Source organism: Hyla sarda, unplaced genomic scaffold, assembly GCF_029499605.1.
Source record: "Hyla sarda isolate aHylSar1 unplaced genomic scaffold, aHylSar1.hap1 scaffold_231, whole genome shotgun sequence".
Classification (NCBI taxonomy): domain Eukaryota; kingdom Metazoa; phylum Chordata; class Amphibia; order Anura; family Hylidae; genus Hyla; species Hyla sarda.
Window position 1 is genome coordinate 273,963 of NW_026608991.1, and position 25,856 is coordinate 299,818.

The 25,856-nt window shown below is 42.4% G+C and overlaps 4 non-coding genes and 1 pseudogene across 4 annotated transcripts; all 5 read right to left on the reverse strand.

The window, feature by feature from the left end:
• Window positions 1–1,751: 1,751 nt before the first annotated feature.
• LOC130322123 (U2 spliceosomal RNA) lies at window positions 1,752–1,942 on the reverse strand. The gene has a single exon (XR_008867708.1). It is a non-coding gene; the product is annotated as a U2 spliceosomal RNA (small nuclear RNA).
• Window positions 1,943–4,005: 2,063 nt separating this feature from the next.
• LOC130322124 (U2 spliceosomal RNA) lies at window positions 4,006–4,196 on the reverse strand. The gene has a single exon (XR_008867709.1). It is a non-coding gene; the product is annotated as a U2 spliceosomal RNA (small nuclear RNA).
• A 2,088-nt stretch (window positions 4,197–6,284) lies between these two features.
• On the reverse strand, window positions 6,285–6,450 carry LOC130322194 (U2 spliceosomal RNA; annotated as a pseudogene).
• A 7,237-nt stretch (window positions 6,451–13,687) lies between these two features.
• Window positions 13,688–13,886, reverse strand: LOC130322185 (U2 spliceosomal RNA). Its single transcript, XR_008867756.1, has one exon. It is a non-coding gene; the product is annotated as a U2 spliceosomal RNA (small nuclear RNA).
• A 6,869-nt stretch (window positions 13,887–20,755) lies between these two features.
• LOC130322169 (U2 spliceosomal RNA) lies at window positions 20,756–20,941 on the reverse strand. The gene has a single exon (XR_008867750.1). It is a non-coding gene; the product is annotated as a U2 spliceosomal RNA (small nuclear RNA).
• Window positions 20,942–25,856: the final 4,915 nt, after the last annotated feature.

Genomic DNA, 25,856 nt, shown 5'->3' on the forward strand with positions numbered 1-25,856 from the left:
ACAGTATCAAACCAACACCCACGGGAAGCTGTAAGCATAGAGGACATGCCTGCACCCCATTGGACTTACCTGTGTGGGTTAAATCCGGGTTATTTGACAACCTATGGCGGTGATGGTTCTGCTCAGGCAGAGCAGTGCTGATGCTCCTCATAAAGCTGTCGCTGCTGTGAAGGTTCTAGGTGACATCACAATCCCTATGGTTACATACACAACAAAGCTGGGTTGTTGTTGTTTACACTCTGCAAGGCCTGTGGAAGTGAGTGACATCATAGCACTGTAGTTCTGAGGGTTCTAGATGGATGCAACAATCTCCTGTTGCTTCTATGAAGGCCATAATAGACGACATCACCAAACAGCTCCATAGTCACATACACAGCAAAGGAGAGATGTTGTTTACACCTAGTGATGTCAGTGGTATTGAGTGACATCACAGCACAGTGCTAAGGCTCCTGGGCCTGGACACAGCAGCGGCTGCAATATCTCAACGGAGAATACGTTTATATATATGTGTGTGTGTGCGCGTATATATATATATATATATATATATATATATATATATATATATATATATATATATATTTCTCCGCCGAAATCACTTTTAAACCCATTTCCACCTTTTTTTCCCTTCTCTTCCTCTTACTTTTTTTTCACGTTTTTTTACGTTTTTCTCCTTTTCGCCTCTTTTCTGGGCGTATTATTCTTCTTTTTCTTCTTTTTTTTCGTCTAATGCATACCCCATCAGTGCAGCAATGCTTATTCAATACCGCCAGCAGATGGAGACACTGGGGGATAATTTTCTAAGGATTTATACTGATTTTTCCTGTCTGAATTTGTCGCACAGAAAGTTGCAGGCCAAATATGTGTGACATTTCTGCGACTTTAGCTTCTAGAGCATTTTTACAACATTATACATAGGTGCTGAATACATAAAAAGCGACTGTTCAGCGACAGACAAGTCGCATCGGCTGAAAGTAGGCCAGAATGTCAGTCCATGTTGGAGCAGGTTTAGATACAGTCTAAAGCATAGATCTCAAAGTCTGTGCACAGAATTTAGCAAGGGCCTCGCACCTTCTGATGCATCAGGTAGGTGCACTATAGCATAGCCTAACCCTCTGTACTTTGGTCTATATTGATGCGGGACATAGACAGCCAGCTGATGACCAATCCATTAGTGCAATGGATGGCTGGAAGCATTTGTCTTTGCCTTTGCAATACCACAGAAGCAATGCATGGTCAATGTACAGCAATGACACACCTGTGTGAACAGCCAGGAGACCCCCCCATGTTATGTTACATAGTTACATAGTTAGTACGGTCGAAAAAAGACATATGTCCATCAAGTTCAACCAGGGAATTAAGGGGTAGGGGTGTGGCGCGATATTGGGGAAGGGATGAGATTTTATATTTCTTCATAAGCATTAATCTTATTTTGTCAATTAGGAACATTCAGCACCCACCCGCTATCAAGGCAGCTGCCTATCATGTCATGCCCTACCTGCACAGGTGTGCTGGCTACTCAAATGATCCAATTAAGGAGGCCATTTAGTCAGCAGCAGCAGAAGTCCTGTGCCTGGACGCTCCAACAGTGGCCAGACACAAGCAGAAGCAGCAGAAGCAGCAGCAGCACCACCTTTTGTTTTTTGGCTGCAGCAGCAGCAGCAGCAGCAGCAAGGCCCACAGGGCTGGCTAGCTGGCTAGCCAGCAAGCAGGTAGCAATGAAAGTAGGAATCTTTCTTTTTAACCCTGTAAGGGGGTGGTGCACTGTACCCGAAGATACTGCCATATCGGGTCAATGCATAGGGCGACGGAAGCAAGCTTCGAAATCGGCCCCCGTTCTCAAAAATCCATTTAATATATGGTCCCCAGATAGGGGACGTATCAGATATTAAACTGATAAGAACAGATACTACACTTGATCTTAGCCAAAAGGCCGAGAAGCGATAACCGTGAAAGGGGCGGGCCCAACAAGGTCCCCTTCATGGGCACTATCACTGCTTGCTGTCAGGGAGGCTGCCAGACAATTTTCCATGCACACTCTGGGCTGGGGGGCAGTCAACCACCAGTACACACAGCAGAACCTAAACCCATACCATTATTGCTAAGCAGCAAGACAGGGGCCCATTGCACTCCCACGGGGCCTTTTTAAATGCAATCCATAACCCGGATTTGCCAGGAACCCTTCTTACTCCTCCTACTTGCATGTGACACTGGGCTTAGGATCTGCATAGGAAACACACACACAAGCACACACCTACCTTTGTTGCCTGCAGATGCCTCCTTGGCTGTCCCCAAACGGTATCAAACCAACACCCACGGGAAGCTGTAAGCATAGAGGACATGCCTGCACCCCATTGGACTTACCTGTGTGGGTTAAATCCGGGTTATTTGACAACCTATGGCGGTGATGGTTCTGCTCAGGCAGAGCAGTGCTGATGCTCCTCATAAAGCTGTCGCTGCTGTGAAGGTTCTAGGTGACATCACAATCCCTATGGTTACATACACAACAAAGCTGGGTTGTTGTTGTTTACACTCTGCAAGGCCTGTGGAAGTGAGTGACATCATAGCACTGTAGTTCTGAGGGTTCTAGATGGATGCAACAATCTCCTGTTGCTTCTATGAAGGCCATAATAGACGACATCACCAAACAGCTCCATAGTCACATACACAGCAAAGGAGAGATGTTGTTTACACCTAGTGATGTCAGTGGTATTGAGTGACATCACAGCACAGTGCTAAGGCTCCTGGGCCTGGACACAGCAGCGGCTGCAATATCTCAACGGAGAATACGTTTATATATATGTGTGTGTGTGCGCGTATATATATATATATATATATATATTTCTCCGCCGAAATCACTTTTAAACCCATTTCCACCTTTTTTTCCCTTCTCTTCCTCTTACTTTTTTTTCACGTTTTTTTACGTTTTTCTCCTTTTCGCCTCTTTTCTGGGCGTATTATTCTTCTTTTTCTTCTTTTTTTTCGTCTAATGCATACCCCATCAGTGCAGCAATGCTTATTCAATACCGCCAGCAGATGGAGACACTGGGGGATAATTTTCTAAGGATTTATACTGATTTTTCCTGTCTGAATTTGTCGCACAGAAAGTTGCAGGCCAAATATGTGTGACATTTCTGCGACTTTAGCTTCTAGAGCATTTTTACAACATTATACATAGGTGCTGAATACATAAAAAGCGACTGTTCAGCGACAGACAAGTCGCATCGGCTGAAAGTAGGCCAGAATGTCAGTCCATGTTGGAGCAGGTTTAGATACAGTCTAAAGCATAGATCTCAAAGTCTGTGCACAGAATTTAGCAAGGGCCTCGCACCTTCTGATGCATCAGGTAGGTGCACTATAGCATAGCCTAACCCTCTGTACTTTGGTCTATATTGATGCGGGACATAGACAGCCAGCTGATGACCAATCCATTAGTGCAATGGATGGCTGGAAGCATTTGTCTTTGCCTTTGCAATACCACAGAAGCAATGCATGGTCAATGTACAGCAATGACACACCTGTGTGAACAGCCAGGAGACCCCCCCATGTTATGTTACATAGTTACATAGTTAGTACGGTCGAAAAAAGACATATGTCCATCAAGTTCAACCAGGGAATTAAGGGGTAGGGGTGTGGCGCGATATTGGGGAAGGGATGAGATTTTATATTTCTTCATAAGCATTAATCTTATTTTGTCAATTAGGAACATTCAGCACCCACCCGCTATCAAGGCAGCTGCCTATCATGTCATGCCCTACCTGCACAGGTGTGCTGGCTACTCAAATGATCCAAATAAGGAGGCCATTTAGTCAGCAGCAGCAGAAGTCCTGTGCCTGGACGCTCCAACAGCGGCCAGACACAAGCAGAAGCAGCAGAAGCAGCAGCAGCACCACCTTTTGTTTTTTGGCTGCAGCAGCAGCAGCAGCAAGGCCCACAGGGCTGGCTAGCTGGCTAGCCAGCAAGCAGGTAGCAATGAAAGTAGGAATCTTTCTTTTTAACCCTGTAAGGGGGTGGTGCACTGTACCCGAAGATACTGCCATATCGGGTCAATGCATAGGGCGACGGAAGCAAGCTTCGAAATCGGCCCCCGTTCTCAAAAATCCATTTAATATATGGTCCCCAGATAGGGGACGTATCAGATATTAAACTGATAAGAACAGATACTACACTTGATCTTAGCCAAAAGGCCGAGAAGCGATAACCGTGAAAGGGGCGGGCCCAACAAGGTCCCCTTCATGGGCACTATCACTGCTTGCTGTCAGGGAGGCTGCCAGACAATTTTCCATGCACACTCTGGGCTGGGGGGCAGTCAACCACCAGTACACACAGCAGAACCTAAACCCATACCATTATTGCTAAGCAGCAAGACAGGGGCCCATTGCACTCCCACGGGGCCTTTTTAAATGCAATCCATAACCCGGATTTGCCAGGAACCCTTCTTACTCCTCCTACTTGCATGTGACACTGGGCTTAGGATCTGCATAGGAAACACACACACAAGCACACACCTACCTTTGTTGCCTGCAGATGCCTCCTTGGCTGTCCCCAAACGGTATCAAACCAACACCCACGGGAAGCTGTAAGCATAGAGGACATGCCTGCACCCCATTGGACTTACCTGTGTGGGTTAAATCCGGGTTATTTGACAACCTATGGCGGTGATGGTTCTGCTCAGGCAGAGCAGTGCTGATGCTCCTCATAAAGCTGTCGCTGCTGTGAAGGTTCTAGGTGACATCACAATCCCTATGGTTACATACACAACAAAGCTGGGTTGTTGTTGTTTACACTCTGCAAGGCCTGTGGAAGTGAGTGACATCATAGCACTGTAGTTCTGAGGGTTCTAGATGGATGCAACAATCTCCTGTTGCTTCTATGAAGGCCATAATAGACGACATCACCAAACAGCTCCATAGTCACATACACAGCAAAGGAGAGATGTTGTTTACACCTAGTGATGTCAGTGGTATTGAGTGACATCACAGCACAGTGCTAAGGCTCCTGGGCCTGGACACAGCAGCGGCTGCAATATCTCAACGGAGAATACGTTTATATATATGTGTGTGTGTGTGCGCGTATATATATATATATATATATATATATATATATATATATATATATTTCTCCGCCGAAATCACTTTTAAACCCATTTCCACCTTTTTTTCCCTTCTCTTCCTCTTACTTTTTTTTCACGTTTTTTTACGTTTTTCTCCTTTTCGCCTCTTTTCTGGGCGTATTATTCTTCTTTTTCTTCTTTTTTTTCGTCTAATGCATACCCCATCAGTGCAGCAATGCTTATTCAATACCGCCAGCAGATGGAGACACTGGGGGATAATTTTCTAAGGATTTATACTGATTTTTCCTGTCTGAATTTGTCGCACAGAAAGTTGCAGGCCAAATATGTGTGACATTTCTGCGACTTTAGCTTCTAGAGCATTTTTACAACATTATACATAGGTGCTGAATACATAAAAAGCGACTGTTCAGCGACAGACAAGTCGCATCGGCTGAAAGTAGGCCAGAATGTCAGTCCATGTTGGAGCAGGTTTAGATACAGTCTAAAGCATAGATCTCAAAGTCTGTGCACAGAATTTAGCAAGGGCCTCGCACCTTCTGATGCATCAGGTAGGTGCACTATAGCATAGCCTAACCCTCTGTACTTTGGTCTATATTGATGCGGGACATAGACAGCCAGCTGATGACCAATCCATTAGTGCAATGGATGGCTGGAAGCATTTGTCTTTGCCTTTGCAATACCACAGAAGCAATGCATGGTCAATGTACAGCAATGACACACCTGTGTGAACAGCCAGGAGACCCCCCCATGTTATGTTACATAGTTACATAGTTAGTACGGTCGAAAAAAGACATATGTCCATCAAGTTCAACCAGGGAATTAAGGGGTAGGGGTGTGGCGCGATATTGGGGAAGGGATGAGATTTTATATTTCTTCATAAGCATTAATCTTATTTTGTCAATTAGGAACATTCAGCACCCACCCGCTATCAAGGCAGCTGCCTATCATGTCATGCCCTACCTGCACAGGTGTGCTGGCTATTCAAATGATCCAATTAAGGAGGCCATTTAGTCAGCAGCAGCAGAAGTCCTGTGCCTGGACGCTCCAACAGCGGCCAGACACAAGCAGAAGCAGCAGAAGCAGCAGCAGCACCACCTTTTGTTTTTTGGCTGCAGCAGCAGCAGCAGCAGCAAGGCCCACAGGGCTGGCTAGCTGGCTAGCCAGCAAGCAGGTAGCAATGAAAGTAGGAATCTTTCTTTTTAACCCTGTAAGGGGGTGGTGCACTGTACCCGAAGATACTGCCATATCGGGTCAATGCATAGGGCGACGGAAGCAAGCTTCGAAATCGGCCCCCGTTCTCAAAAATCCATTTAATATATGGTCCCCAGATAGGGGACGTATCAGATATTAAACTGATAAGAACAGATTTTTATTTATTTTTTTTTTTTTTTTATTTTTTTTTTTTTCCTCAGTTACAGACTATTGTTTGGACGATCATCAGGTCACCTACCAAGACTCGTCACTTAAAACAATATCTGAAAAAACATCATACGGAAAAAACTAACTAAGGGAACCGAGTGCCAAGAAAAAGTGACCAAACAACAAAACAAAAAAACATGTCAAAAACAATCACAGAAATTGGTCAAAAACTTACAGCTTTCTCCTTTACGTACTTCTTATAAATTTTTCCATCGTGTATGCATCCAGATTTTCTCCGCTTCTTCTTCACCAATTCTCTTTTTGTCCAGTAGAAAGATAGTAAAAATCCTTCCTAAAAACAATCTTTTCAATTCCCTCGGAGAAATAACAACATTTTTAAAAACAAGCAAATTGCGTGAGTCCCATAAAACCTCTTTAAAAACAGAAAAAAGAATCCAATTAGTACGTGTATCTTCCTTTTTACTAAGATCTTGACCAATAAAAACTTTCTCAAAAGAAAAACTGTTATATCCAGTGAGTTGGATTAAAAACTTCTTTAAAAACATAAAAAATTCTTTTGCATAAAAACAGTCCCAATAAAGGTGCACTAAGTCTTCTCTACCTCCACAACCCTCTCTTGGGCATCTGTCACTTATTCTCAAACCTCTTCCATTTAAAAAAGATCGGGTTGGGAGGCAGCCATGAAAGGACATCCAACTAACGTCTTTTTGTCTGTTTGATAGTCCAATAACTTTAAAAAACTTCCAAATCTTCACAGACTGAGCATTAGTGCAGAATGGTACTTCATATAATCTCTCATTTTTCCTTATTTCTTGTTCTATTTTCTTTTTATCAGGTTCACCTAAAGAGCTCAAACCAAATTGATCATTGAAAGACCTGAGGAGCACATAGAAGGTAGGTATCACATGTGCTATGGGTCTCCTCAAATCCCTCTCACACCAGCCCCATTTGGAAAACAACCATCCTGCAAGGTATTTACTCATGTCTGCCGCCCTATTATTGCACTGTATCAATTTAAAAATTAAAAGAAAATAGTGCACCTTTAAAAACAGATCAATGTTTGGAAAGTTATATCCGCCCAAATTCATACTCTTCATCACTTCTTCTCTTCTCATTTTCTCCATCTTAGACCCCCAGAAGAACACAAAAAGCTTCCTTGTGACTCTCCTAGTCCATAACTTCCCTGGAGGAAGCACCATAGCCGTATACAAGAGAAGCGGTAGGATTACAGACTTAATGATAAGAACTTTCCCTTTAAGTGACAAGTTCCTTAACCTCCAGAAGGATAGCTTCTTCTCAATTTTACTGTCCAAAGTCTCATAACTTTTCTTTCCTTTGAGGTCTTTATCAAATATCACTCCTAGCACTTCAATGTCTTCTTTTTCCTTAACACCATCCACTACTATATTCTCTTGGTTCCCAAAACTGCATAATTGGCACTTCCCCCAGTTCACATTCATCCCAGCCACACAACAAAAAATCCTCACATGCAAATTTACTCTGTTGAGATCTGCTTGGGATGTACAAGTAAAAACCACATCGTCCATATAACTTAAAACCTTTAACTTACTACCATCACTACCTGGAATAAAAACACCACTCACACATTTATCTTTCTGCACATTCTTCAACAGGCCCTCTATAACGCATATAAACAGAATTGGGGAGAGTGGGCATCCCTGTCTGACTCCAGACAAGACATTAAAAGCAGGCCCCACATGCCCATTTACTAAAATCTGACTTGTCACCCCATGATAAAAACTCATAATAACAGATAATAACTTTTCTGGAATACCTAAGTGTTTTAAAGCAATGAACATAAAATCATGTGCAACCTTATCATAAGCCTTTTCGAAATCTATGGACTCAACAAACAGTGCATTCTTGTTAAAGTTACTGTAATAAATAGAGTCTCTTAAAAGCAATAAATTATCTGTTATTTTTCTTTTCGGTACTGCACAAACTTGGTATTCTCCCACAAGGTGGTCCACTACATCACTCAGTCTATTAGCCACAATCTTAGCAATTATCTTGTAGTCACAATTTAATAAAGTTATAGGTCTCCAATTTTTAAGATCTCTGCCATCACCTTTTTTATGAATTAATGTTATGACCCCTTTCTTCATAGATTCAGCTAAAACACCTGAGTTAAAAACATATTGCACCACCCGTGTAAACTCTTTACTTAAAATATTCCAGAACGCGGAATAAAACTCAGCGGGGAGACCATCACAGCCTGGTGTCTTCCCTTTGGCCATCTTATCCAGGGCCTGCTTGATCTCCCCTTCACTAACATCATCAATCAAAAAATCTACTTTTTCAACAGGAACATTATTCTCCAAAATATTACAATAATCATTCATCTCCGTCTCACTGGCTCTGCTCTTATTACTAAAGAGTGTCTCATAAAATCTGCCAATCTCCTTCACCATCTCCTCTCCAGAAACTTCCCCCGTAGGGGTAAAAACAGATTTAAAAACACCTTTAGCATTAAAACATTTTTTAAAGAAATACCGTGTACACTGCTCATTTTCTTCTAGGTGCTGCACTTTAGACTTATATACAATATTCCTTCCCTTTTCCAACAACCTTTTTTTCACCTCCCCCTTCACCTTAACAATCTCATCCTCCACCTCCACACCAACACGTTTAAACTTATAGAGAGTCTCTAACCGGGATACAAGCCTTTCATCACTCCTCCTCTTCTCTTGTGCTCTCTTTATGCAAAACATCTTAAAGAAATTAGAAAACTCTCCTTTAGCCCATTCCCACCACACTAAGACATTACTAAAATCAGGTTGTTTAGAAACACAGGATAAAAACACATGATTAAAACCAGCCATTACTTCCTCATCTTCCAATAGACTTACATTTAATTTCCAGAGCCCCCTCCCAAAATGAAGGGACTCTGTGACACTTATCTCAGCCGACACCATCTTGTGGTCTGAGAAAGTTGACATCATTTGATTGCACCGGACCACCTTAATCCCATCAGAGACCAGGATGTAATCGATCCGGGATTTACAGCGGCCACTATCTGATATGTACGTATATCTTTCATCAGTGCTAACCATCAGTCCAACATCAGTAAAATGCAAGTCTTGAATAATTTGATTTAAAACATTGGAAGTAATATCAGTTCTAACCTCAGCAGAGCTCTCACGATCATTGACGGATCTAATGCAGTTAAAATCGCCAACAATAATAGTATCTTCACGACCAGGGATAAAAAACTTAAGGGACTCTAAAAAAGACAAACGTGCTTGTTTTTCTGCTGGAGCATACACATTAAAAATTCTCATCCTCTGGCCCAAAACCTCAAAATTTAAAACCATACAACGACCAGGTACTAAAATTTGGCAATTTAAAACTTTAATGTCCCTGTTTTGCAATAAAATCCCCACACCTTCATTTTTGTTTTCTGCACATGTGGACCAGAAGGACTGCCCACACTTCCACTCATTTGCATAAGGTGCTGACTTTATTGCACACTCCTGTAAACATATCACATCACTTCTAACATTCTCAAGAATATCAAAAATTGCAGCTCTCCTAATTTCAGACTCAATACTTCTTACATTAATAGTTGTTACAACCAAAGTCATAATAACTAGGAAAAGAAAACCAAATGCTTTAAAATCCATCTTAACTTAGAAATTAACATTTTGGCCTTCAACTTTCCTATGTAAACTTGCAAAACAATCAGGCGACCCTATGTTAGAGTCCCTGTCTATTTCATTATCACTACCAAGAACAAGGGCTTCCTGATCCTCAGACCAGCTCCCTGTCTTACACCTTTTATTCACAACCTGCACATCCTCATCTTCCTCCTCCTCTTCTTCCTTACTGCGAGAAACTCTCTGACCAGGTGTTAGAGATCTCTGAGATGACCCAACAACTTCCATTCCCTCCTCCTCCCCCACAATTGGGTTTGGACATTCAATATCATCCATAGCCTCTTCACTAGAAAGAACATCACCATACACTGTCTCAATTTTCTCCACCACTTTCACTTTTTTTGCTTTTTTCTTTTTCACCAAGGTAAATTCACCTCCCACACCTGTCTCCTCACCAGTCACAGCAGTGGAAACACCCTCCTCCCCTGACCTCTCCTGAGTGCTAATGTGCTCCACTATCACAGAACTTTCCTCAGCCACCTGTGCCACATTAACACTCACACTCACACTCTCACCAACTCCAGGAACAAACCTCCCTCACCCTTTTTCTCTTTGTTCTCCTCTATTCCCAGCTGCATCAGCATAACTTCTCTTCTTTTTATACCACATATCACAGCCTCTTGCCAAATGTTCCTCACTTCCACAGATATCACATGTCTTCTTCTCTGTACAGATACTTGCTTCATGACCAGTTTTCCCACAATTTCTGCAACATTCACCTTTCTCAGGGCAATAATCCTGCACATGGCCATAGGCATGGCACTTTCTACAATATTGCAACTGGCCTTCATAAAAGCAGAAACCTCTCTCTCCTCCGATAGAAAACACCTGTGGTATGCTCTTCCTTCCATCTTGCATTCCTTCATCTTTTTTAAATTTTACAATAAACTTTCTCTTACAATTAAAGTACCCAAACTTGTTCTTAAGTCTTCCTATAAATTTCACTTCCTCGCAATACCGGAACAAAAAGTTTGTAACCATTTCATCAGAAACCTTAGGATTATACATGTGGACAATTACTACCTTTGTTGTATTCATAAATAAAGGTTCCACTTTAATCTTCTTCATTATAGCAGGCTCACTTTTCCTCTTCATTTCTTCAAGATCCATGTAGACTTTCTGGCAAATCTCAGAACCACAAAAAGTAATATCATAAATTCCTTGCCTAGGAAAATCCTGTATAGCCAATACATTCCATACCTGTAGGTAATCAAGCTTGCGAAGAATCTCCACAACGATTTGGTCAAGTCCGATCGTCCCCCGGTGCTCGCCAGGAACGTAGATCCGCACCGTGTCCTCAAGTCCACGCGCCTTCTCGCTCATTTTTGCAGGTAAAACCCACGATCGCAGCTCAGCAACAATCCAGGGCCCCCCGTAAAGAGGGCCCCGATCACCACTCCTTTCAACCCAAACCACGCACAGAAATCCACACGTGATCTTAGCCAAAAGGCCGAGAAGCGATAACCGTGAAAGGGGCGGGCCCAACAAGGTCCCCTTCATGGGCACTATCACTGCTTGCTGTCAGGGAGGCTGCCAGACAATTTTCCATGCACACTCTGGGCTGGGGGGCAGTCAACCACCAGTACACACAGCAGAACCTAAACCCATACCATTATTGCTAAGCAGCAAGACAGGGGCCCATTGCACTCCCACGGGGCCTTTTTAAATGCAATCCATAACCCGGATTTGCCAGGAACCCTTCTTACTCCTCCTACTTGCATGTGACACTGGGCTTAGGATCTGCATAGGAAACACACACACAAGCACACACCTACCTTTGTTGCCTGCAGATGCCTCCTTGGCTGTCCCCAAACGGTATCAAACCAACACCCACGGGAAGCTGTAAGCATAGAGGACATGCCTGCACCCCATTGGACTTACCTGTGTGGGTTAAATCCGGGTTATTTGACAACCTATGGCGGTGATGGTTCTGCTCAGGCAGAGCAGTGCTGATGCTCCTCATAAAGCTGTCGCTGCTGTGAAGGTTCTAGGTGACATCACAAATCCCTATGGTTACATACACAACAAAGCTGGGTTGTTGTTGTTTACACTCTGCAAGGCCTGTGGAAGTGAGTGACATCATAGCACTGTAGTTCTGAGGGTTCAAGATGGATGCAACAATCTCCTGTTGCTTCTATGAAGGCCGTAATAGACGACATCACCAAACAGCTCCATAGTCACATACACAGCAAAGGAGAGATGTTGTTTACACCTAGTGATGTCAGTGGTATTGAGTGACATCACAGCACAGTGCTAAGGCTCCTGGGCCTGGACACAGCAGCGGCTGCAATATCTCAACGGAGAATACGTTTATATCTATGTGTGTGTGTGCGCATATATATATATATATATATATATATATATATATATATATATATATATTTCTCCGCCGAAATCACTTTTAAACCCATTTCCACCTTTTTTCCCTTCTCTTCCTCTTACTTTTTTTTCACGTTTTTTTACGTTTTTCTCCTTTTCGCCTCTTTTCTGGGCGTATTATTCTTCTTTTTCTTCTTTTTTTTCGTCTAATGCATACCCCATCAGTGCAGCAATGCTTATTCAATACCGCCAGCAGATGGAGACACTGGGGGATAATTTTCTAAGGATTTATACTGATTTTTCCTGTCTGAATTTGTCGCACAGAAAGTTGCAGGCCAAATATGTGTGACATTTCTGCGACTTTAGCTTCTAGAGCATTTTTACAACATTATACATAGGTGCTGAATACATAAAAAGCGACTGTTCAGCGACAGACAAGTCGCATCGGCTGAAAGTAGGCCAGAATGTCAGTCCATGTTGGAGCAGGTTTAGATACAGTCTAAAGCATAGATCTCAAAGTCTGTGCACAGAATTTAGCAAGGGCCTCGCACCTTCTGATGCATCAGGTAGGTGCACAATAGCATAGCCTAACCCTCTGTACTTTGGTCTATATTGATGCGGGACATAGACAGCCAGCTGATGACCAATCCATTAGTGCAATGGATGGCTGGAAGCATTTGTCTTTGCCTTTGCAATACCACAGAAGCAATGCATGGTCAATGTACAGCAATGACACACCTGTGTGAACAGCCAGGAGACCCCCCCCCCCCCCCCCCCATGTTATGTTACATAGTTACATAGTTAGTACGGTCGAAAAAAGACATATGTCCATCACGTTCAACCAGGGAATTAAGGGGTAGGGGTGTGGCGCGATATTGGGGAAGGGATGAGATTTTATATTTCTTCATAAGCATTAATCTTATTTTGTCAATTAGGAACATTCAGCACCCACCCGCTATCAAGGCAGCTGCCTATCATGTCATGCCCTACCTGCACAGGTGTGCTGGCTACTCAAATGATCCAATTAAGGAGGCCATTTAGTCAGCAGCAGCAGAAGTCCTGTGCCTGGACGCTCCAACAGGGGCCAGACACAAGCAGAAGCAGAAGCAGCAGAAGCAGCAGCAGCACCACCTTTTGTTTTTTGGCTGCAGCAGCAGCAAGGCCCACAGGGCTGGCTAGCTGGCTAGCCAGCAAGCAGGTAGCAATGAAAGTAGGAATCTTTCTTTTTAACCCTGTAAGGGGGTGGTGCACTGTACCCGAAGATACTGCCATATCGGGTCAATGCATAGGGCGACGGAAGCAAGCTTCGAAATCGGCCCCCGTTCTCAAAAATCCATTTAATATATGGTCCCCAGATAGGGGACGTATCAGATATTAAACTGATAAGAACAGATTTTTTTTTTTTTTTTTTTTTTTTACATTTTTATTGAAAAAACTCAAAAACTTAAATACATCACAAAAAATGTTTACAATACATCAAATACTGTTTTCCATAAATGTAAATTCCACATAGCTAATGCTTTTTTCTGCCCATATCTCTTTTTATCAATTAAATAGTACAAGTAAACTTCACTGTATATCATCTTCAAACATTCTTTTTCACAAATAAAATCTCTTTTGAAGACAAGGATATTACGAACTTTCCATAATACATTTTTTGTACAGTTGATAAAAATCCACAAAATTCTCTCTTTTTCTTTCGTAACTCCATCACTTTTGCCATATAAAACAACTTCATGATTTAAAACTTTTAGACCTGTTAGGAATTTCAATAAAGAACCAATTAGTCTAAAAACCTTTTGTGCAAAATAACAATTCCAGAAAAGGTGCAAAACAGTTTCATCTATATTGCAATTTTCCCGGGGACAGACACATACAGCATTTAGACCTCTTCTATATTGGAAAAATCTTACCGGAAGACACTCATGGATAATCATCCATGCTAAATCCTTGTGCTCATTAAAAAGATATGGCTCGTTTACCTTTTTCCATATTTGTACACACCTATTATAAGAAAAATTAGAGACCATACATATTTCTTCTTGCAAATTTAACTGTACTTCTATCTTGCGAGCGTCCCTCAAGGTTAACAAGTCAAAGTCTTTAAGGTTATACATACGTATAATTTTTTCTAAGATGGCATAATGTTTAGGCGGAGTTAAAAGTACAGGAGAAGATAATGATAAAAACACCCATTCTCTTTTTCTAAAAATATGTCCCGCAGAGTACTTTAAAAAACAGGACCATACACTTTTCATAAAAAGTCCCCTAAAACACCAACTAAAAAACCTTAAGTATAAAAATTTTCTAATACAGGGAACCTGTTTTCCTCCATTTTTTTGTGACTTATACATAGTATCTCTTTTTAATTTTTCTGCTTTAGAACTCCATAGAAACTCAAAGAGAATCCTCTGAAGTTGCCTAGACATAAGTTCATTAGGAGGATAAATCATATTTAAATAGAGCATAATGGGTATTAGCATAGCCTTAATCACCAAAATTTTACCTTCTAAGGATAATTTCCTAAGGGACCAAAAGTCTACCTTTTTCTTTACCTTTTCTTTTACCATTAGCCAACTTTCCTCACCATTGTTATTTTTATCAAAGATGACTCCAAGGATTTTTATTTTTTCTGACTGTAATTTTAGGTTTGGTATTTGCACGTTTTCCCATTTACCTATATAAAAACAGTCACATTTAGATAAATTAAGTTTAAAAGCAGAAGCTTTACAAAAGAAATCAGTAACATCAACAACTCTTTGTAAAGAGAAGGCACTTTCACAAAAAACATTAATATCATCCATATAGCCACACACTTTAAGGGTGGCATTATTACCTCCAGGAACTGGCACTCCTTTTATTATTTTATCATTCCTTATTAAGTTTAACAGAGGTTCTATTGCACATATAAACAGTATAGGAGACAGAGGGCAGCCTTGCTTTACCCCTGATGATAAATTAATAAAATCTGTAAGGAAACCATTTATTAAAATCCTGCTAAAAGAACCTTTATATAAGAGAGCAATTTGCTTAATAAATATGTTAGGAAAACCCATGCGTTGTAAAACCATCCATAAAAAACAATGTGATACTCTATCGAACGCTTTATGAAAATCTAGAGATAGAATGGCTAGATTTTGATTCCGCTCTTGCTGATACCATATGACGTCCCTAATAGCATTTAAAGGTTCAGCTACACTCCTTCCTGGGACACCACATACCTGATCCACATGGATGACCTTGTACAAAAACGGCTTCATTCTGTTAACAAAAATTTTTGACATAATCTTATAATCAACATTAAGAAGCGTAATTGGTCTCCAATTTTCTAAGCTGTTCCTATCCCCCTTTTTGGGGATCAGAGACACTATACCACTCCTCCAAGATAAAGGTAGAACATCAGAATTAAAAGCCTCCTTAAAAATATTAAGCAAATCATCTTTAAAAATCTCCCAAAAGGTTTTATAAAACTCTACAGGAAGTCCATCAGAACCTGGTGTTTTACCTGTGGATAAACTTTTAGCAGCAATTTCTAATTCTTGGCATCTTACTTCTGTGCAAAGTGCATCTTGGTCCTCCTTACTTAAACCACAATCTAAAGTGCTTAGGAGAAAATTAGCAGCAGATATATCAATGGGTTTCTCATTAAACAGATCTTGATAAAAGGATTTAGCTTTGGATAACATTCCTACATTAGTAGTTTCATCCTCAATGTTAATCATTAACTTTTTTGTTTCCATTACCTTTTTAAAAAAGAATCTTGTACACTTTTCATCCTTCTCTTTACATTCAACTTTGGAGTTAAAAATTATTTCTTTCCCTTTGTTAGTTATAGCCTTCTGAATATCACTTTTAACACTTAAAATCAGATCGTCTACATATACACCCAGCTCTTTGAGTTGATAATAGGTTTGTAGTTTTGTGTTAAGATCTCTATACCATTTCAATTTCTCTTTTGTTTTTTTAACACCCATCTTAATAAAATACTCTTTAAATTTTACCTTGCAGAATTCCCACCATGCTAAAAGAGAATTAAAATTAGTCCTTGAGTTCTGCAATTTTTTAAAAAGATAGATAAAATTACATTTAATTTCTTCATCTTCAAGCAAAGAGATATTCAGACGCCAGACTCCTTTGGCTCTGCAAACCCCATCAAACTTACATGTAGCAGATAAAATCTTATGATCTGAAAAAAAGGTAGAAGTCAATTGCATATTCCCATAAAATGCAAATCCAGAAGCAAAAATATAATCAATCCTTGACATATAAAGGCTATTCCCCCAGGTATACCCAGGGTCATTAGGGAAAGAGGTTCTCCACAAATCTTTTAAATTAAAATCAACTATAAAATCCTTTAGTTGTTTTTCAGTCTTATCTTTCCTTTGTTCAGATCCTCCAGCCCGCTCCTCTCCTGCCATTATACAATTAAAATCACCAGCGATGATAAGCGGGGATGAACCCGGTAAATAAAACTGAATTTTCTCTAATAAATCAGATCTTTCATCCTTATCTGGAGAGGCATATACATTTAAAAGTCTCATATTCATGTCATTATAAATAATATGAACGAGCAGGGCTCTACCGGGTACAATGTCTGTGAAGGAGGTAACTTTATACTCACTGCTCTTGAACAGTATGCCAACACCAGTCACTTTCCTCTCATTATCCCCTGACCACACAGACGGGCCAAGAGTCCATTCAGATCTCAAAGATGAATAATTGATATCATAATCAATGGCACATTCCTGTAAAAATAAAATGTCTGTAGGCAAAGAAGACAAGAAAGAAAATAAAGCAGCCCTCCTCTCTGGGCTCTTCAAACTCCTCACATTGAAGGAGGAGATATTAACACTTGGTAGCTCCTGGGTCATTCATTATCCTCAGACAAAGAACCCCAATCTGTAGGTGGTGACACAAATTCCTCAATATTAACAGGGTCGGATGCTGTTATAACCTTTTGGCAGACAATCTCCACGTTCCCCTCGTCCGCACTAACTCGACCACTCCTTTTGATGTTAAGGCCCTTTTCCTCTTTCCGGTCTCTGCTTTTCCTCTTTCGCCGTTCTTCTACATCCATCTCCTCTGTATCCCTTCTGGGCGGTCCAGGACCCTCAACTTCCATGAGAGGAGAACCCCTCACTTCTGTCTCAGGTCCCACGACCTTCCCCGGGGACACAATGCTTTTGGAGACATGAGCCACAGCAGGTATCACAGGAATTCCGGTAGCAGAAGACTCAGGCATCACTTTCAGGGTGTGGGTCTTAGGCACAGGCACAGCATCCATGGAGCTCTTCCTCATCGAGGGACCAGCCGACGTAGCCACAATATTGGCCCAGGAGCGTTGAGGACAATCCTTAAAAGCGTGTCCTTTCTGCTTACACACATTACACAGAATCTCATTTTGACAGTCCAAAGTGGTGTGGCCTTTTTGGCCACATCTTTTGCAAATAACCACTTCCTCTTTGCAAGATTCTTGTGTATGACCATATTCATGGCATTCCCTGCAATAATACGGCATCCCAGGGTAGAATAAATAGCCACGTTTACGCCCAATTAAAAAATTTGCAGGTGGGCGACACAGACCTCCAATTCCTCTCACATCTTCTCTGAACTTAACAGCAAACTTATGCTTTCCAGTCCAAAAGTCCATTGCATTCATTATTTTATGAGAGTATTTGACTTCCGCACAATATTGGTTTAAAAATAAGACAATGTCTCTTATATCCACGTATGGATCGTGCATAGTAACCACCAGTGGAACATCGCCATTAGAATATAGAGCAATGAAAACAAGTCCTTTCATATCCTCCTCATTGGCAAGCTCCTGAACTTTCTCAAACATATGGTCACATGCAGATGCGGAAGTCAAGGTAAGAATGAAAAGTCCTTTACCTGGGTCTTTTAGGCAAAACACATCTTCTCTCTGAATGTGCAATAAATCCAGCATAATTCTCTTGACAAAAAATTCCAAAGTCATCTTCTCCTTTTTCTCCTCATCCACTTCAATACGGAAGGTGTTCTTAATCCGAGTTTCAGTATGCGCAGCAAACCTAAGGGTCGCCATGGGGGATCGCCTTCCCGTTCTTTGTAAGTCCTCCTCCTATAGCAGCATGAGGCTTAAGACGGCTAAAAAACCGCCGATGCCTCAAGGCCGAAGGTTCGACGAACTCAGAGCCCCTTGACAAGATACAAGATCTTAGCCAAAAGGCCGAGAAGCGATAACCGTGAAAGGGGCGGGCCCAACAAGGTCCCCTTCATGGGCACTATCACTGCTTGCTGTCAGGGAGGCTGCCAGACAATTTTCCATGCACACTCTGGGCTGGGGAGCAGTCAACCACCAGTACACACAGCAGAACCTAAACCCATACCATTATTGCTAAGCAGCAAGACAGGGGCCCATTGCACTCCCACGGGGCCTTTTTAAATGCAATCCATAACCCGGATTTGCCAGGAACCCTTCTTACTCCTCCTACTTGCATGTGACACTGGGCTTAGGATCTGCATAGGAAACACACACACAAGCACACACCTACCTTTGTTGCCTGCAGATGCCTCCTTGGCTGTCCCCAAACGGTATCAAACCAACACCCACGGGAAGCTGTAAGCATAGAGGACATGCCTGCACCCCATTGGACTTACCTGTGTGGGTTAAATCCGGGTTATTTGACAACCTATGGCGGTGATGGTTCTGCTCAGGCAGAGCAGTGCTGATGCTCCTCATAAAGCTGTCGCTGCTGTGAAGGTTCTAGGTGACATCACAAATCCCTATGGTTACATACACAACAAAGCTGGGTTGTTGTTGTTTACACTCTGCAAGGCCTGTGGAAGTGAGTGACATCATAGCACTGTAGTTCTGAGGGTTCAAGATGGATGCAACAATCTCCTGTTGCTTCTATGAAGGCCGTAATAGACGACATCACCAAACAGCTCCATAGTCACATACACAGCAAAGGAGAGATGTTGTTTACACCTAGTGATGTCAGTGGTATTGAGTGACATCACAGCACAGTGCTAAGGCTCCTGGGCCTGGACACAGCAGCGGCTGCAATATCTCAACGGAGAATACGTTTATATCTATGTGTGTGTGTGCGCATATATATATATATATATATATATATATATATATATATATATATTTCTCCGCCGAAATCACTTTTAAACCCATTTCCACCTTTTTTTCCCTTCTCTTCCTCTTACTTTTTTTTCACGTTTTTTTACGTTTTTCTCCTTTTCGCCTCTTTTCTGGGCGTATTATTCTTCTTTTTCTTCTTTTTTTTCGTCTAATGCATACCCCATCAGTGCAGCAATGCTTATTCAATACCGCCAGCAGATGGAGACACTGGGGGATAATTTTCTAAGGATTTATACTGATTTTTCCTGTCTGAATTTGTCGCACAGAAAGTTGCAGGCCAAATATGTGTGACATTTCTGCGACTTTAGCTTCTAGAGCATTTTTACAACATTATACATAGGTGCTGAATACATAAAAAGCGACTGTTCAGCGACAGACAAGTCGCATCGGCTGAAAGTAGGCCAGAATGTCAGTCCATGTTGGAGCAGGTTTAGATACAGTCTAAAGCATAGATCTCAAAGTCTGTGCACAGAATTTAGCAAGGGCCTCGCACCTTCTGATGCATCAGGTAGGTGCACAATAGCATAGCCTAACCCTCTGTACTTTGGTCTATATTGATGCGGGACATAGACAGCCAGCTGATGACCAATCCATTAGTGCAATGGATGGCTGGAAGCATTTGTCTTTGCCTTTGCAATACCACAGAAGCAATGCATGGTCAATGTACAGCAATGACACACCTGTGTGAACAGCCAGGAGACCCCCCCCCCCCCATGTTATGTTACATAGTTACATAGTTAGTACGGTCGAAAAAAGACATATGTCCATCACGTTCAACCAGGGAATTAAGGGGTAGGGGTGTGGCGCGATATTGGGGAAGGGATGAGATTTTATATTTCTTCATAAGCATTAATCTTATTTTGTCAATTAGGAACATTCAGCACCCACCCGCTATCAAGGCAGCTGCCTATCATGTCATGCCCTACCTGCACAGGTGTGCTGGCTACTCAAATGATCCAATTAAGGAGGCCATTTAGTCAGCAGCAGCAGAAGTCCTGTGCCTGGACGCTCCAACAGGGGCCAGACACAAGCAGAAGCAGAAGCAGCAGAAGCAGCAGCAGCACCACCTTTTGTTTTTTGGCTGCAGCAGCAGCAAGGCCCACAGGGCTGGCTAGCTGGCTAGCCAGCAAGCAGGTAGCAATGAAAGTAGGAATCTTTCTTTTTAACCCTGTAAGGGGGTGGTGCACTGTACCCGAAGATACTGCCATATCGGGTCAATGCATAGGGCGACGGAAGCAAGCTTCGAAATCGGCCCCAGTTCTCAAAAATCCATTTAATATATGGTCCCCAGATAGGGGACGTATCAGATATTAAACTGATAAGAACAGATAAGGTTTCAACAAAATTTTATTGAATAAATAAGAAACCATACAAAATTTAAAATGCAAAATAATAAAAGGTTCACAAAAGTTTTAAAATACAAATAATAAAACCAGTAATAAAAGGAGAAAAAATAAAAATGGCAGGATAAAACATTATACAAATGTCATAAAAACTGATTATACTGTTATTTCGTTCCATAGAGGCAGACACCACATGGATGCTGCCTCGCTGGCCCCCAACTGTTTCTTGTCTCTTAGGTAATAGATGTACATCTCACTCAGGGCCAGCTTTATACAGTTTTTAACATCAATAAAATCATGTTTAAAAAGTAAGATGTTCCTAACTTTCCAGATGGCATTTTTAAAACAATTAATAATCATCCAGCAGATCATCTGCTGTTTAAAATTGGGGCAGTTAAAAAGACCGTAAAAGACACATTCGTGATTAAAATCTTTTAGGCCGCAGGCCCACTTCAAAAGTGGGCCTACCTTCCTCCAAAGCTCCCGTGCAAAAGGGCAGTTCCAAAATATGTGCAGCACCGTTTCGTCCACTCCGCAGCCATCTCTCGGGCACTTGGCTCTCGCCACCAGTCCTCGCCTGTGCTGAAACTCACGAGTAGGGAGGCACTGGTGGACGATTGCCCAGGCAAGATCCCTGTGTACATTCGCCAGAAACTTCCCGTACACGTTCCGCCATACCTTTTTGGATCTTGCCTGTGTGAAATTGGACACTGCCAGGGTAACCTCACTCCGCCTGAGGACCTTTGATACCTTTCTCTGGTCCCCCAGTATGTCAGGCTCCAAATCTTGGAGACCTAGGAGCCTGACTGTCTTTTCCAACACCACATAATGTTTTGGGGGACACAGAAGCACCGGAGCGTTCAGAGGGATGCGCAACCATCTTTTAAAAACCATGCCCGCAGCGTACCTTAAAAAGCAGCTAAAAATGCCATTGGATTTAATAATTTTAAAACAGAAACAGAAATACTTTATGTAAAAGAAAGTAAAAAGGTTAGGAACATCTTTCCCGCCATTATCTTTACTTTTGTACATAAAATCACGCTTTAATTTCTCCATTTTTGAACCCCATAAAAAAGTAAAAACAATTCTAGTTACTTTTTTAATGTATAAAATAGATGGAGGAAATACCATGGCAATGTATAGCATAATAGGGAGTAAAACCATCTTTATTATTAAAATCTTCCCCTCCATGGTAAGGTTTCTAAGATTCCACATTAAAATCTTCTTCTCCATCTTAGCTATAGCTGAATCCCAGTTAGGGCTCCCATCATTGACCTGGTTAAAAACAATACCTAAAACTTTAATTTGATCCTGTTGCATTGTGACTCCTGGGGTGATGGATGAATCCCAGGAGCCAATATAAAAACAGTCACATTTATCTGTGTTTAGCTTAAAACCAGAGACCTCGCAGAAATAGCTGGTGTTCCTCAATGCCCCCCTCATGGATGGAGAGTCCGGGCACAGTATGGTGACATCATCCATGTACCCCAACACCTTTAGATGGGTCCCTCCTCCACCAGGTATCGGTACGCCTCTTACTACCCGGTCTTTTCTGAGGAGGGCCATCAGTGGTTCGATTGCGCAAATAAAAAGGAGTGGGGACAGGGGGCAGCCCTGTTTGACACCTGATAAAAGAGGAACACCGCTGGTTAAAAAGCCATTAACAGAGACTTGACTAAAACAGGATCGGTATAAAAGCATGATTCGGCTTAAAATCGTTTCAGGCACTGCCATCTTTTTAAGAACTAAAAACAGGTATTCATGGGAGACCCTATCAAAGGCTTTTTCAAAGTCTAAGGATAAAATTGCTACAGTTTGATTTCTATCCTTAAAATACCATAAAACATCTCTTAAAATATTTAGGGATTCAGCTATAGACCTTCCAGGTACCCCACAAACCTGATTTGGGTGAATTAATTTATGAATAAAAGGTTTAAAACGGACAGCTAATAACTTGGCTAAAACTTTATAATCAACATTTAAAAGTGTGATGGGGCGCCAATTTTTTAGCATATCCTTTTCACCCTTTTTAAAAAGTAATGATACAATCCCCCTCCTCCAGGAAGGGGGAAGTTCATTAACAATAAAAGTTTCTTTATACAATAAAACCATATCATCCTTTAAAATATCCCAAAAAGCTAAATAAAATTCGATGGGTAAACCATCTTCCCCAGGGGCCTTCCCACTAGAAAAACTTTTAAAAACAAATAAAAGTTCATCTAAGTTAAGATCACGGGATAAAACCTCCTGGTCTAAAACATCTAGCTTAAAATCAAGGGAATTAAGAACATGTTCTAAAAAGGATGGATTAAGATCTTTCTTATTAAAAAGAAGCTGGTAGAAGTTAAAAACTGCATCTAACATGCCTTTTGGAGTGGATTCACCCTCAAGGTTTTGGATGATATCCCTCCTATTCATCACTTTTTTAAAAAAGAAACGGGAACATTTCTCGCCCTCCTCCAGGTGCTGCACATGTGAGTTAAAAATGATTTGTTTCCCTTTCTTTTCTATGGCATGTTTTATTTCAGTTTTAAGGTTTAAAATATCATTTTCTACATCCATACCAGCTTCTTTCAATTTAAAAAGTACATTTAAACGCATGTTAAGAACATAAAACCACTGTTTTTCCATTTTTGCCTTCTTCTTACCTGCTTTGATAAAAAAAAATCTGATTTTAGATTTGGTGCCCTCCCACCAGTGCAGCATAGGCTCGTGGGGTTTTCTTTGTGATTGCCAGCATTGGTAGGTCCGCACAAACTCCTCTTTTATCTCAGGGTCCTCTAGGAGTGTGGTGTTTAATCTCCAGAGGCCCCTTTTTGCTTTTTGCTCCCCCTCTAGCTCCAGGCCCACCAAGAGGAGCTTATGATCAGAGAAGATATTCTGCTCGAGCGTGCATTTCAGGGGTTTAAAAGCTCTAGAGGAAAAAATAAAATCGATTCTGGAGCTCACTCTTCCATTGGACCATGTGGCGCCTGGGTCCTCCGGCAAGAGATCCTTCCAGCAATCTTTCAAATTAAAATCATCAATAAAATTTTTAAGCAGGTAAGAAGTGCGGTCTTTACGATTAATATCCCCACCCTGCCGGTGTTCCCCATCACGTATGCAGTTAAAATCACCTCCCACCAGCAGGGGGGAAGACCCAACACAAAACAGTGGTAAAATTTCAAATAGTTCTGCCCGCTCCTGTTTATCAGGAGGGGCATACACATTTAAAACACGAATTAAAAGTCCATTAAAATATAGATGAATTAAAAGAGCTCTGCCAGGCACAATCTCAGTTACTGTATGAATAGAAAAGGACTGGCCTCGGCAGAGCAGCCCAACACCCACAGAACGACAGTCATTTGCACCGGACCATATGGATGGGCCCAGCTTCCAGTCTTCTTTTAAGTCTTTATAGTCCATTTTACTAGGGATTCCACATTCTTGTAGCAGGCAAAGGTCAAAGTCACATGTCTCTAGATAAGAAAATAAAGCAGCCCTGCGATCAGGGCTCTTTAAGGACCTCACATTGAGTGAGGCAATTTTTACAGGGATAGGCATAGTTTATGGAGAGTCCGTGCTTGGAGAATCAAAGTCAATAATAAGCTGCGTACCGTCATCCCCCGCCTGCGGGGTCATCAGCTCCTTGATGTTCTGAGGGTCGGAGCTTGAGATCGATGATGCCCCGACCCTGAGCTCGCTCTCGTCCGAACTACGGCACGCCGCTTTCCTTTGAATGTCTTCCTCTTCTTCTTCTCTTTGTCTTTTAAATGTCACACTGCTGTCCATATCCTCTGTGTTGCTCTCACTCGATGTAATCTCTGGCCCCCGGCTGATGGATCTGCGTCTTCTTTCATCATTTGACGACTGGAACTGCTGCACAGGGGCCTGTGAGGCCTCTTTTCCGGAACCTTTGCCGCTACCTTGGGAAGTTTTCATCGCTTGTTCCCCAGCAAGCGTTGCTGAGGACTGTTGCTCCAACTTCCCCATCGATCGACGATGGCCAGTTTTACCCACCGGGTCCACTGCTGGCGGGGCAGCAAACCCTGGTTTGGCGCCACTTGTCTTCTTGGCCCTGTCCTGTATAGGCGGAGTAACAGGACCGGGCTCAGACCTGGCCACCTGGCTCCCCTTCCGGCGGGCTTTCACCGGGGCCTCTTCGTCCGGAGCAGGGCGACCCTGGGCCAAGCCAGTACCTGGCTTATGCTGCAATTTTGGGTCCACTTTTGCCCCCACCGAGGCCCGTCGGCTGCCACCCGCCACAGGTGAGCCCCCTTCAGAAGTTTCGGCGGGCTCTTGAGCCAGGTAGGAAGTCGATCGACGTCTTTCAATTTCCCGGGCAGTAAACTCGATCACCCGCCCGGGCTTCGTGGAATCCCCATGGCCTCCCCCTAGCACTACCACCGGTGGGCCCCCCGATGGAGCACCAGAGGTCTTGGGCCTGGACCCATCAGTACCTGCCATCTGGGGTTTGGGCATCTTAAAAAAGGACGTCTTTTGTCCTGTCCCCTCTTTGGGTGGGCCCAGCCTTGACCCACCCATCGTAGTTTTTGCTTTATGGGGACAGGAATTAAAATCGTGATTTTCCTCTCCGCAGAGGTTGCACCTTATTGTATGGCTACATCTTGAGGCTATGTGACCTTCTTGGCCACACCTATTGCAGCGAATCACACGCTCCGCGCCGCAGGTCTCCTGGGTGTGGCCAAACCTCAAGCAATTTCGGCAATACATAGGCATTTGAGGATAGAACAGGAAGCCCCGAACTCTCCCGATGGCAAAATTTGGGGGCGGATGGCAAAGACCCCCAATACCACCGGGATCCTTACGGAGCTTGACCCAGAACTTCCTCTTGCCGTTCCAGAACCGCACGGAGTTCAAGATTTTGTTTGCGAATCGCACCTCTTCGCAGTATCGCCGAAGAAAAGTGGCTATATCCTCCGTGGTCACATGAG